The following is a 14,994-nucleotide window of genomic DNA, read 5'->3' as shown; positions in this document are numbered from 1 at the left end:
TTCAAAAGTAAAAAAGTTATGGCTCTGGGAAGAAGGGGAGCAAAAACTGAAAATGCAAAACCAAAAATACCTCTGGTCGTTAAGGGGTTAACCCATTCTGCTCTGATCCACTATCCTCCTGGTATTCTGACCTCGGAACATTACATTAATATGCTTTTGTCTCTTACTTCTGTTTATGATGTACCATCCTGGCTTCTGACCTTGGACCTCTTGATTATCCTGACTCATGGCTTGGCCTTGAAAAGTGACTATCGTCACACCTGCCTCCGGTCTGCCCTAACCATCCCCACCTCAACAGCTCCTGTTAGCGTTTGGGACTCCCCGTCCTGCAACCCAGCTTTCTTGAGGCCTGCCACTGTTCCCTTTCGCTCTTACCCGACCTTCCTTTTCTTCTTAGGAGAGAATGAGACATGGACCCCAATGCCTACTCCTGACCATAGGTCCCATATCGTTCAGGGATCTGCTCTAGGCTTCCGATGTTCCCGCCTGCTGTTTGGCAGCTTGACACTATTAGGACCCATTGCAGCTTGTACGTGAACTGAACTTGAACCTTTCACTAACACTATCTGAGACCCCCATCTAGGAAGTGCTTCTCCTGTTTGTTTTCTATAATGCCTTCCAGTATGTGAGCTATTCCCAAACCATGTAACTGTACCTTACTTAGTGTGTACTAAATATATCCCTAACGCCTTCCAATGTTTCCTTTATTGGACAGCCCTCCCCTCTCCCTGGGGACGGCCTTGAGGTTAAACCTCCACGAAACTGAGACACAAACTGGCCATAAGGATAACATACACATATGTTATCACACTCACACTCATACACTCACACACTGACACTCACACTCTCTCTCACATACTCACACGCTCACACACTCACAGTCACACTCACACACTCACACACTCTCACACTCACTCACATTCACACTCTCACAGTCACACTCACACACTCAAACTCACACTAACACACACACACTCACACACACACTCACATTCACATTCACACTCTCACAGTCACACTCACACACTCAAACTCACACACACTCACACACACACACACACACACACACACACTCTCACACACTCACACAGCCTCTTGCGCAGTACCACCAGTGGAACACCGCCACACTGCACCTGTGCAAATTCTGTGCAGGCGCCATGAATCATTCGGCTGATCTAGGCGGTAGATGCGCAACGTGTCTACAGGCAGAGGAAGCCGGTCACATTAATGGAGTTTTCCCACAAACGAAAGTTCATTTTAAAAATTGTCAGTGTCTGACCATGTACGGAGCATACCACATCTCCTGGGCAGGGAAGGAAGCAAAAGACAATACTGATATTACAGTAGGGGATCACAGAGGATTCATTTTGTGAGGTAAAATATTTAATTGACTGTTTTTAAACCAGGGGCGGACCTACCGCCGGTGCAGCTGGTTCATTGCACGGGGGCCCCGGGGGAGAGGGGGCCCCTCCAGCCTCCAGCACCGCATGGCTAATTATTCATGCAAATTAGCCATGTGGACTTGTGGAGAGCGAGCGCCGCAGAGCCAGCAAGGAGGAGAGGAGAGCAGCCCCCCCGCAGGAGGCAACGGGAGGGGTCTGACTCCTCCTGAGGCTGCGTGCCAGTGCGGCCCAGTGCAGAGGAGCCAGCCCTGAGGGCTGAGGTGAGAGATCATCAGAGATCATAAAGCAGCGTCAGTGCCGTGGGCTAGGAGAGGAGGGTAGACAGACTGTCTGACTGTCACTCACACTGCCTACCCTGTGGCGCCGGCCAGACGGTGGCTGCAGTTCAGCCGCAGGTCAGTGTGTGACATCACGTGTCTGTCTGAGTCTGTGTGACCATGCCCCTGCCCATAGCAGCAGCTCAGTCAGGAGGAATGTGCAGAGTGCAGACAGGTGGATCCTCTTGGTCTGGACTCTGGCCTGCCCTGCCTGCCTGCACAAGGTAAGAGTACTGGAGCTGAGCAGGACTGAGGGACTGGGACCGAGGAGACAGGCATGATTTTGGGGGGCTCCTTGGGTGGGGGAGAAAACTGAAGCATGGCAGGCATGATTTTGGGGGACTCCATCCTGGGGGAGAACTGAAGCATGATGACCTGGCTGATCATGAATGGGGGGCCTGTGGCCTTGGAAGAAGCATGGCCTGTCTGCTCATGAAAGGGGGGCCTGGCCTGGGGAGAAACATGGCCTTGGCTGCTCATGAAGGGGGGGGCCCTGGGGAGAAGCATGGCTGCTCATGAATGGGGGGGCCTGGCCTGGGGAGAAGCATGGCCTTGGCTGCTCATGAATAGGGGGGCCCCTGGGGTGAAGCATGGCTGCTCATGAATGGGGGGGCCCCTGGCCTGGGGAGAAGCATCGCCTGGCTGCTCATGAATGGGGGGGGCCCTGTCCTGGGGAGAAGCATGGCTTTGGCTGCTAATGAATGGGGGGCCCTAGGGGAGATGCTTGGCTGCTCATGAATGTTGGGCCCCTGGGGAGAAGCATGGCTGCTCATGAATGGGGGGGGCCTGGCCTGGGGAGAAGCATGGCATTGGCTGCTCATGAATAGGGGGGCCCCTGGGGTGAAGTATGGCTGCTCATGAATGGGGGGCCCCTGGCCTGGGGAGAAGCATGGCCTGGCTGCTCATGAATGGGGGGGCCCTGGCCTGGGGAGAAGCATGGCTTTGGCTGCTAATGAATGGGGGGCCCTAGGGGAGATGCTTGGCTGCTCATGAATGTTGGGCCCCTGGGAGAGATGCTTGGCTGCTCATGAATGGGGCAGCTCATGGGAGGAGAAGAAACCTGAATCAGGTGGCCCACATAGGGGGAGAAGCAGCATAAACTGGGGGGGGGGGCACATGGGGAGAAGCAGCATAAACTGGGGGTGCCATATAGGGCGAGAAGCACTATGCCAAAAGTAGACTGCATTTGGTGGAGAGCATTATGAAACAAAGGGAAATGGGGGTGCCTATATACTGTATATTACCTGGAGGCTGTCTTGGGCTATATATATTATATAGAGGCTATGCTGGGCTATATCTATTACCTGAAGGCTATGCTGGACTGTATCTATTACCATAAAGCTATGCTGAACTGTATATATTACTTGGAGTGGAGGCTATGCTGGCCTGTATACAGTTGTGGCCAAAAGTATTGACACCACTGCAAATCTGTCAGATAATACTCAGCTTCTTCCTGAAAATGATTGCAAACACAAATTCTTTGGTATTATTATCTTCATTTAATTTGTCTTAAATGAAAAAACACGAAAGAGAATGAAGCAAAACATTGATCATTTCACACAAAACTCCAAAAATGGGCCAGACAAAAGTATTGGCACCCTCAGCCTAGTACTTGGTTGCTCAACCTTTAGCCAAAATAACTGCGACCAAACGCTTCTGATAACCATCAATGAGTTTCTTACAATGCTCTGCTGGAATTTTAGACCATTCTTCTTTGGCAAACTGCTCCAGGTCCCTAATATTTGAAGGGTGCCTTCTCCAAACTGCCATTTTTAGATCTCTCCACAGGTGTTCTATGGGATTCAGGTCTGGACTCATTGCTGGCCACCTTAGAAGTCCTCAGTGCTTTCTCTCAAACCATTTTCTAGTGTTTTTTGAAGTGTGTTTTGGGTCATTGTCCTGCTGGAAGACCCATGACCTCTGAGGGAGACCCAGCTTTCTCACACTGGGCCCTACATTATGCTGCAAAATTTGTTGGTAGTCTTCTGACTTCATAATGCCATGCACACGGTCAAGCAGTCCAGTGCCAGAGGCAGCAAAGCAACGCCAAAACATCAGGGAACCTCAGCCATGTTTGACTGTCGGGACCGTGTTCTTTTCTTTGAATGCCTCTTTTTTTCTCCTGTAAACTCTATGTTGATGCCTTTGCCCAAAAAGCTCTACTTTTGTCTCATCTGACCAGAGAACATTTTTCCAAAACGTTTTAGGCTTTTTCAGGTAAGTTTTGGCAAACTCCAGCCTGGCTTTTTTATGTCTCGGGGTAAGAAGTGGGGTCTTCCTGGGTCTCCTACCATACAGTCACTTTTCATTCAGACGCCGACGGATAGTACGGGTTGACACTGTTGTACCTTCGGACTGCAGGGCAGCTTGAACTTGTTTGGATGTTAGTTGAGGTTCTTTATCCAACATCCGCACAATCTTGCGTTAAAATCTCTTGTCAATTTTTCTTTTCCGTCCACATCTAGGGAGGTTAGCCACAGTGCCATGGGCTTTAAACTTCTTGATGACACTGTGCACGGTAGACACAGGAACATTCAGGTCTTTGGAGATGGACTTGTAACCTTGAGATTGCTCACGCTTCCTCACAATTTGGTTTCTCAAATCCTCAGACAGTTCTTTGGTCTTCTTTCTTTTCTCCATGCTCAATGTGGTACAACTGGCTGCAAGTGTGATTTAGTTATTGCCAACACCTGTTAGGTGCCACAGGTAAGTTACAGGTGCTGTTAATTACACAAATTAGAGAAGCATCACATGATTTTTCGAACAGTGCCAATACTTTTGTCCACCCTCTTTTTTATGTTTGGTGTGGAATTATATCCAATTTGGCTTTAGGACAATTCTTTTTGTGTTTTTTCATTTAAGACAAATTAAATTAAGATAATAATACCAACGAATTTGTGTTTGCAATCATTTTCAGGAAGAAACTGAGTATTATCTGACAGAATTGCAGGGGTGTCAATACTTTTGGCCACAACTGTATGTCACCTGGAGGCTGTGTATATTACCTGAAGGCTATGCTGGACTGTATCTATTACCTTAAAGCTATGCTGAACTGTATATATTAACTGGAGGCTTTGCTGGGCTGTATTATATATTTCCTGGAGTCTGTGCTGGGCGCTGTATATATTATCTGAAGGCTGTTGCTGTACTGTATATATTAACTGGAGCTGTGCTGGGCTGTATATATTAACTGGAGGCTGTGCTGGGCTGTATATATCACCTGGAGGCTGTGGTTGGCTGTATATATTACCTGAAGGCTGTGCTGGGCTGTATATATTAACTGAAGGCTATGCTCGGCTGTATACCATATTTTATTTGGAGACTGTACTGGGCTGTATATATTAACAACTAGAGGAAATGCTGGGCTAGTGGGCTATATATATTATTTGGAGGCTGCAACTGGCAAATAATAAATACAGCCCAGCAGCACCCTACAGATATTATATCCAACTTTGTGTAGATTTTCCCGCTCTAAAAAACGCAGCATATTCGCTGTATATTTTAGTGGCACCATGTAACGCGGATCTAGCACAACTGCACTTGCCGTGGCCGGCCACAAGCCCGATAGAGAATGAAAGGGGCTTGCCGGATCGGTGCCACAAGTCGCCAGTTAGGCAGCAGAGGTGCGGAAGTCTGCCGGATCTGCTGCTAGTAAGGGGGGACCCGAAAAATTTCTTGCACAGGGGCCCACTACAGTCTGTGTCTGCCCCTGTTTTAAACTATATTTTACCTCACAAATGTATCCTCTGCGATCTCCTGATGTAATGTCAGTATTGTATTTTGCTTCCTCCCCTGCCCAGGAGCTGGGGTATGTTCTGTACACAGTCAGACACAGGGGTAAGAGAGATAAAGCACAGGTGTGAGACAGCTCAAACAGGACAGCACATGAGGGGAGAATACAGCACAGGAAGGAAAGAGACAGCAGACAAGGGGGATAGCACATGGGGTAGACAGGTCAAAGAAGAGAGCACAGATGGGAGAAGTCAGCACATGGGGAAAGAGAGAGTGGATAGGTGGGTGAGCACATGGGGGAAGAGATTCTCAACGCTGCAAAGGCAGCCCCCATTGTGACATTACCGCCCTCCCAATGCGATAGCATCGGGCCTCCATCTATTATATATATATATATATGCTACTCAAAAAAATAAAGGGAACACTAAAATGCCACATCCTAGATATCTCTGAATGAAATATTCCAGTTGCAAATTTGCCTCTGGTTTCTGGTGAAGGAGCTGGTTGTGTTGACAGAGGAGTCGTGAGTTCTCTTTCCGGGCTCCCTCTGCTGGTGGCAGGAGGTAATGAAGCTGATCTAATTAACAGAGACCTACCACCTGATAATGAGGACGAGGATTGGACATCTGGAGTCTCAGACTGGATTTAAGACAGCCGACTCCCTTTTCCCATGCTGGTGATTTTTTCCTGCCTCCTGAGGTACTAGTTTCCAGTTCAGTTCCTGCCTTCTCAAGCTAAGTGTTCTCTGCTGTTGTTCACACTTCATTTGGTTTGGTCTATTCAGTTTTTGCGTGCTTAGCCAGCCCCGGCTGGGGCTGTGCTGAATTTCCATTCTTATGTCACTGAATGTGCCAGTTTGCTTTTTTGTCCCTTATTAGATTGGCCTCTTTATGCTCTGTTCTCAGAATATGCCAGAGTGCTGATATAGTGAGTGAAGTCTAGTGACTTCAGGGTTTTTATTGCTGTCAGAAGTGTTGGATATTTTTGCAGGGTTTCTTTGGCGTGATTGCAGACAGTATATTTCCTTTCCTGTCCTTTCTAGTTAGTGTGGACCCCATCGTTTGCTCAGCCTGTTTTCCTACCTGTGTTTGTGTTTTCATCTTGTTTCACCGTCAATACATGTGTGGGGGCTGTCTATTCCTTTGGGGTCTGCTCTGGGGCAGTTTAGATTTCCCCTTTTCTTGCTTTAGGCTTATTTAGTCCTCCGGCTGTGACGATGCGTCTAGAATCATCGTAGGTACGCTCCACGGCTACTTCTAGGTGTTGTGGTTAGGATCAGGGGTCTGCAATCCGCTTAGATACCAACCTCTCTGGTTTTCTGTGACTTAGTTTGGTTTTGTTTTCCTCCTCAGTGACCCAATCATAACAGGGCGGGCCGGTCCATAGCTTTAGAAGAAAAGCAAACAGATTAACGGCAAACTAGGGCACACAAATCACCACATTAACAGATGGAGCTATTTATCTGAAGTATTGCCGTATGCAATTCAGTCAAAAAACGGAGGTGCTTGCATGAACAAACATGAATCATCCAATGTATAGTCGAAGAAGAAAAAAATGCAGCACTCACCAGTTGAACTGAAAAACTGTGCGTCTTTTACTTCACATAAATTCCATCGACAGGTTTATGGACATGCAGGACGCTAGAGGAATGCTGGGGGAGGGAGGTGCCAGACAACGGCCGTTTCGGGATTACATGCTTCTACCGGACCCGCACAGCTTTTCAGTTAAACTGGTGAGTGCTGCATTTTTTCTTCTTCGACTATACAGTCCATAGTTTTTATGCCTTCATCTTGCAGGAACTGCTGACACACTCCAGCCACATGAGGTCTGGCATTGTCCTGCATTAGGAGGAACCCAGGGCCAACCGCACCAGCATATGATCTCACAAGGGGTCTGAGGATCTCATCTCGGTACCTAATGGCAGTCAGGCAACCTCTGGCGAGCAACTGGAGGGCGCTCCAGAGAAATGCCACCCCAAACCATTACTGACCCACTGCCAAACCGGTCATGCTGAAGGATGTTGCGGTCAGCAGATCTCTCTCCACGACATCTCCAGACTCAGTCACATCTGTCACATGTGCTCAGTGTGAACCTGCTTTCATCTGTGAAGAGCACAGGGTGCCAGTGGCGAATTTGCCAATCCTGATTTTCTGTGGAAAATGCCAAGCCTCCTGCACGGTGTTATGCTGTGACAACAACCCCCATTTGTGGATGTCGGGCACTCAGACCATCCTAATGGAGTCAGTTTCTAACTGTTTGTGCAGACACATGCTCATTTGTGGCCTGCTGGAGGTCATTTTGCAGGGCTCTGGCAGTACTCTTCCTGTTCCTCCTTGCACAAAGGTGGAGGTAGCGGTCCTGCTGCTGGGTTGTTGCCCTCCTATGGCCCCTCTACGTCTCCTGGTGTACTGGCCTGCCTCCTGGTAGCACCTCCAGCCTATGGACACTATGCTGACAGACACAGCAAACCTTGCCACAGCTCGCATTGATGTGCCATCCTGGATGAGCTGCACTACCTGAGCCACTTGTGTGAGTTGTAAAATCCGTTTCATGCTACCACGAGTTTGAAAGCACAACCAACATTCAAAATTGGCCAAAACATCAGCCAGAAAGCATTGGTACTGAGATGTGGTCTGTGGTCCCCACCTGCAGAACCACTCATTTATTGAGGGTGTCTTGATAATTGCCAATAATTTCCATCTGTTGTCTATTCCATTTGCACAACAGCATGTGAAATTGATTGTCAATCAGTGTTGCTTCCTAAGTAGACAGTTTAATTTAACAGAAGTTTGATTTACTTGGAGTTATATTCTGTTGTTTAAATGTTCCCTTTATATTTTTGAGCAGTGAAGGAAATAATTATGTGATCCCTTGCTGATTTGTAAGTTTACCCACTGACAATGAAATGAGAAGTCTATAATTTTAAGGATAAGTTAATTTTAATATTGAGAAATAGAATATCAAAAATAAAGTCCAGAAAAGTACATTGTATAAATTATATAAATTTATTTCCTTTTTGTAGTGAGAAATAAGTATTTGATCCCTCTGGCAAACAAGACTTATATTACGGCTTGGCAAGGCAGGTCTCCAAGAGTGGACCCTCTGGATCTTGGCACCCGAGGCCCCCAGGCGAGTGGACCAGGTGGAGCCGACCCCTATACAGGGATCGTTAGGAGCAGGCCCTGGGGTTCGAGTACCACGATAGCCAGTACCAAGAGAGGTGGCTCTTTAGGGAAGCTGAAAGCCCCTCTACAGGACAGAGAGAGCACGGGGTATCGGAGCTGAGCGGGGTACGGGAGGAACAACAGAAGTGGGACTGGTGGACTAGGAGGGACCTCAGAACGGCAGGACTGAGCTGGAACGGAGGGAACCCGGAGCGAGACACAGGAGGCACGGCTGAGACACAGAGCAGGTGGACATGGCTGAGACACAGGACAGGCGGGCACAGCTAGGACACAGGATAGGTGGTCAGTGCACAGCTGGAACACAGGACAGGTGAGCATGGCTGAGACATAGGAAAGGCTGGCATGGCAAGAACACAGGACAGGCGGGCACGGCTAGGACAGAGCTGGGGAGACAACCAGGGAGAAAACTAGGTAATGCAAGCAAAGAAGTAACCAGGCCTAATGCTTGTGCTATACTAAGATCAGGCGCCTCCATTAAAGGAGGGCGGTTTTATATACCTGGCCACAAGCTCCCATTGGTCTGGAGGTGCTTCCGGAGCTCAAGGAGAGGGGATGACACGAATCCGCGGCTTTCGGCTCATGTGCACAGAGCGCAGAGACGCCGTTGGCCGTGGGCCTGTCAGATGGCATGAGCCCCGACCCGAGGAAGGCTGCGGAGCCCCGACCCGAGGAAGGCTGCGACGCTGGAGCGGGAAGGTGAGTATGAGAGGAGGTGGCCATGGCGGCCGTAACACCTTAATGCTTGGTGTCAAAACCCTTGTTGGCAAGCACAACAGTCAGACTTTTTTGTAGTTGATGATGAGGTTTGCGCCCATGTCAGGAGGAATTTTGTCCACTCCTCTTTGCAGATCATCTCTAAATCATTAAGATTTTGAGTCTGTTGCGTGGCAATTCAGAGCTTCAATTCCCTCCATAGGTTTTCTATGGGATTAAGGACTGGAGACTGGCTAGGCCACTCCATGACCCTAATGTGCTTCTTTTTGAGCCACTCCTTTGTTGCCTTGGCTGTATGTTTTGGGTCATTGTCTTGCTGGAAGACCCAGCAGTGACCCATTTTTAATATCCTGGCGGAGGGAAGGAGGTTGTCACTCAGGATTTTAAGGTACATGGCTCCATCCATTCTCACATTGATGCGGTGAAGTAGTCCTGTGCCCCAAGCAGAGAAACACTCCCAAAACATAATATATCCACCTCCATACTTGAGAGTGGGGATGGTGTTCTTTGGGTCATAGGCATCATTTCTCTTCCTCCAAACACAGCAAGTTGAGTTAATGCCAAATAGTTACATTTTTGTCTCATCTGACCACAGCACCTTCTCCCAATCACTCACAGAATCATCCAAATGTTCATTGGCAAGCTTCAGATGGGCCTGCACATGTGCCTTCTTGAGCATGGGGACCTTGAGGGCACTGCAGGATTTTAAACCATTACAGAGTAATGTGTTACCAATGGTTTTCTTGGTCAGCGTGGTCCCAGCTACCTTAAGATCATTAACAAGTTCCCCCGCATGTACTTTTAGGCTGATCTCTTACCTTCCTCATGATCATGGACACCCCACAAAATGAGATTTTGCATGGTGTCCCAGATCGATGTCGATTGACAGTCATTTTGTATTTCTTCCATTTTCTTACTATTGCACCAACAGTTGTCTCACCAAGTGTCTTACTTATGGTTTTGTAGCCCATTCCAGCTTTGTGCAGGTCTATGATCTTGTCCATGACATCCTTAGAAAGCTCTTTGGTCATGCCCATGTTGAAGGGGTTAGACTCTGACTGATTAATTGAGTCTGTGGACAAGAGTCTTTTATAAAGGTGACTATGTAAGACAGCTGTCCTTAATGCAGGTAAGGATTTGATTAGGAGCATCTAGCTGGTCTGTAGGAGACAAAACTCTTCATGCTCAGTAGGGGATCAAATACTTATTTTTCACTGCAAAATGCAAATAAATTTATATAATTTATACAATGTGATTTTCTGGATTTTATTTTTGATATTCCATCCCTCAATGTTAAAATTAACCTACACTTAAAATTATAGACTGTTCATGTCTTTGTCAGTTGGAAAACTTACAAAATCAGCAGGGATCAAATACGGTAATTATTTCCTTCCCTGTATATATAACATATGCAAACAATACAGTTTTATAAAATTCAACCAACTTGCCATCACGTCTTCATAAGCTACTGCTCACCCTCTTACATGCTTGCACAGTAAATGATGGCCGTCCTCGACCATATCGAACTCTGCAAGCTTAAGAACACAAAATTATCGCATACTTCAATGAAATTCAACTGTAAGCAAAAGTTCTTACTGAAAGCTGGAAGAGCTGGGAAAAATATGCAGACGATCTTCTTATCAAGCTGAGGTTGAAGTTTATTAGGAGATATATGGCAGAACAGGTACAGATAGTCAGTGGAGCTAAAGCATGCAGGCACAAAACAGGAATTCAGACGGGCGAAGATTTGCTGAGAGGTCTGGCGATGAAAAGGCTCCAGCCCTGGCCATGGTGTGCCACAGCGGCATAATAGCGGTGGAATGGCCCCGAGAAACAGTAATAGGGGCTTCTTATACATAATACAAACAGAGAAAGCTGCATTTTTCCGCAGAGGGCGTTTTCATGATAATTCTAGAGATCCATGTGGTTTAGAACAAAGAATATAATGACATAATATGAAGACATTAATTAACGTATCCCCAAACAACATTAAAACCCATAAAAATCATTGTTGTCTATAGCTACTGTCCTTAATCTTATCACTGCTTCCAGGTTTGATAAATAAATTCATGCATTTGCCATTTTAATGAGTTTGTTCTCTACCAACAATATCACATATACACACATTGACCATATATTTGTTAACCCTATTCCCCTATTGATCCAATTCTTCTTTTTGCTCGCCTGCCAGGTCTGCTAACAGACATGATGTCATTTTACATACTCCATTTCAAAGTACATTTTATTAGTTCTTTTGTAAAAGTTGAGTCTGTATCCTAACTTTCACAAGATGGATGCCTGGTTCATCATGGCCGCTCAGTATATTATGGCTGACCATTCTCTTACATCAACAGTCTTAATTCTTACCCTTACCCTTTTATTCTCCTGTACACGATGTCTTTTCTCTTTCTGTTTGTGGGCCACACTGGGTTGGGACCTTGGAACGAGTGTCCATGTTCTTTTAACTGGGCAACAATGCAGCAACGGACCACCAAATTTGAATCACTGAGGTAAACTCCTTGAGCAGTTGGATTTCCCTGGGTCCGAGTGACCCTGACTTAAGAACAATAAGGCCTATCTTGTAGTATGATATATGAGAGAAAAGAGCTTTTATTTTTTTTGGTTTCACGCAGGGAGCCAATTGGATCTGTTACTGTGACTATGGTGTCATCTACACAAAGGCACAAAGGCCAATCTTATGCTGTCTGTTACTTGCATAAATGCTTTTAATAAAACTATTAGCTGTTATAGTTTCCGCCAGAGGTTCCATAATGATAGTAAACAATAAAGGGGAAAAGGGGTAGCCTTGCCTTGTAACATAGGAGTCTAGAGATGGAGGTCGCTTCCAGCTGCACGGGTGTTCAGTATACTGCCACTTCCCATGGTCATCCTGCAGGAGACCTGTCCTTGTCAGTAACACCTGTGCTTAGGTGTTCCCTGAAAGGCAAATATTAGTACCGGTACCGGCTACATGGGATATTTTGGCACCAGGACGTTTCTTCTTCTTTTCCTTGGCCCAAACGGGAGTCTGGGTACCTGCATCCTATTTGCGGCACTTTTGCTTGTCTCCCTTCTGCTCCTGGAACATGGGTTCCACTGGTAGGTTGTAGCACTGGTGCCGGTGTTGCCTTTCGACATCATCCTCCTTCTTCCATTTTTCAACTTCTTTACTGGTCGCGGAGTGGGTTACCTCCAACACGTACCAACCTTTGAGGCACCACACTTTGCAGAACAGGATTTTCTCACCTACATAAAGACTGTGTAGGCAGTAAGGCAAAGTGTCCTTCTTCACCTTAACCCAGTTAACATGCACCTCATCACCTGTCCCTTGCTCTTTATGAAACCAAAGCCCTTGATGTAGTTAAAATCGACCAACCGGCCCTCTGTACACTTTTCCTCGAACAGGTCTCGCTTCAGCCCTGTGAGACACTCCCAGGCCAGTGATTCTGTTCTCATCCACTCCTTAATGACATTGGGCATCTCCTGCAGCCATAGGATTCCCCTTGATGCCCGCCTCACTGGAGTTGAGGTGTCCTGCCTCCCATCATTCCAGTCGAACCTCTTGGATCGAGCCTTCTTTTAGGGAATAAGTGCAGGTTTCGTGGCTTCTCTCTCTTCCAACGTCCCTTCTCTCACATGCAATGCGGTCGGCCTAACAGGATCAGTCTGACTTGGTGGGGGAACGTTCTCCATTACCGGCATCTGGTCTTCCTCAGGCATCCAGCTCCAGTAGACTAACTGGATCTCATGTTGATACAGGCCCACCTTCAGCTTCGGGGTCGCCTGCCACTGAATGGATATAGACAGCGGTGTCTCCTGCTGCGGCCCAGAGGTTGCAAGGTGGATAATCTCTTCATCGAAGGATACTTCCATTTCTTTTGTTTCGCTGCTTCTTCTGCTTACGTGGTCCATCACTGTGGGGTCTTCACGGGCGTCTGTGGGTCCTGTGCTGTAAACAAATTGGCATCTGCCAGTTACTCTCAGCTCACTTTTTGCCCAATTTGCTCCGCCCTTTCAGGGGCCGTACCAGTGACTCATCTGCCACCTCTTCTATCATTCCCTGTGACTCTCTCTCCAGACACACCTCCTTCGCTCGTTGTTTCTCACCCAATGGGCTACTTTGCTTATTGGATTGCATCTCAATCTGCGATGTTCCACCTCTACTTGATTGGAGCTTGTCTCCGGCACACCTTATCCTTGAGATTATCACTCCAGTGGGCTGGGCACTTTATCTTCATGACTTCAGACATCCACTCCCACAATGGGTCGAACCTCTCTGCTTTGGACCACCAGCCGTCATCATCATGGGACTCATGCTGCCGTCCACCATCTTGGAGTTTGTATCACTGTCCACCATCTTGTTCGCCTTTAAGGTCATAGGTTCACTGTTTTTTCTGCTGTTACTGCTCGCAGCACCATTTAAAGGGGGGATCAGGGCCGATACTATGGTCTGGCTTTGACTTTTATTCACCCTGTGTACAGATATTTTTTTCCCATGAGTGATGATGAGTGTTGTTGCGCTCTGCTCTTACTTGTAGGCCAATGGCCTCTGTTACATCTCTGCTCTTGGGAATAGAATTAGTAAAACACACACCAGGAGACCTTAAGTCTGATTCAACAGGTTCGGTTTTACTATATAGTTCAGAAACATACAGCTACGGCATACAAGATGGGGCAGAGCCCTCTCCGGTTGATGTTCCCGTTAAACATTGCGCTTCAAGGTCCTGCCTCCAATCTGCCAAAACTGTCCCCACCTCAACAACTTCTGTTGGCACTAGGGACTCCCTGTCCGGCAATCCAGCTTTCCTGAGGCCCGCCACCATTCCCTCTTGCTCTTCCCTGACTGTCCTCTTCTTCTTAGGAGAGAATGAGACAATGACTTCACTGCCTACTCCAGGTTTTGGGCCTTAGACTGTCAACTGTGGAAGAATACGAAATGATGTCTGTCCATCCATTTAAAAGCCAAGTGGTGACCGTTCAGGTAAAACATCAGAGTCAACAAGTCGGCTTAACACAAGTTCTATCAGTTCTGGCGCTGCAAACACGGCAGTGGAGATGGCTCATATGCTTCGTAATACTTAGATCCCAATCATGCAAGCACCATGTGACGCACATTACACAAGTCTGAAATGGTGGTCTGAAAAAAGGTGAAGAAGCCTGAACTTCAATATTGTCATAAGAAATGTCTGCTCAAGTTGGCAAAAAAGTACAAAAAATGGACAGTGGAAGATTGGGAACACTGTATACATATCCAAGTGAGTCGAACAGTATGCACCAACTTTGAGAAGAGACCTGGGATCAGATATCAGTGAATCTGATCAAGAGCATGTCTAGAAGGATTCAGGAAGTATTGAAAGCCAAATGTGGTTTTATAAAATACTAACAAAATAATAATAAAAAAAATAATTTTGATATCTAGGAACAAAGCAGCAGCAATGTAGTGACATGACAAGAATTTGCATAACTAATCATATGCTAAATAGTTGCAAGTCAAATTTATGTAAGAGATAGCCAAGATGATTGTCTATAAAATGATGGTAGTCTCACATTCAAAATGGTAGTAGATGGTGAAATATGGAGTCTGAAAATCGAAAGTTCAAGACATTGTTAATCTTTTGCTCGTCAGTCTACACAGGGACACTT

General features: G+C 46.8%; 1 protein-coding gene across 1 annotated transcript in view; it reads left to right on the top strand.

Moving 5' to 3' along the window:
* The window catches only part of LOC141091928 (cholesterol 24-hydroxylase-like), a 67,896-nt gene that overhangs the window by 34,329 nt on the left and 18,573 nt on the right, over positions 1 to 14,994 (top strand). The gene's annotated exons all lie outside the window — the stretch shown is intronic.

The sequence above is a fragment of the Dendrobates tinctorius genome, unplaced genomic scaffold (genome assembly GCF_039654945.1).
Source record: "Dendrobates tinctorius isolate UK_male_01 unplaced genomic scaffold, ASM3965494v1 ptg000057l, whole genome shotgun sequence".
NCBI lineage: Eukaryota > Metazoa > Chordata > Amphibia > Anura > Dendrobatidae > Dendrobates > Dendrobates tinctorius.
This window is presented reverse-complemented; position numbering and strand designations above follow the sequence as displayed.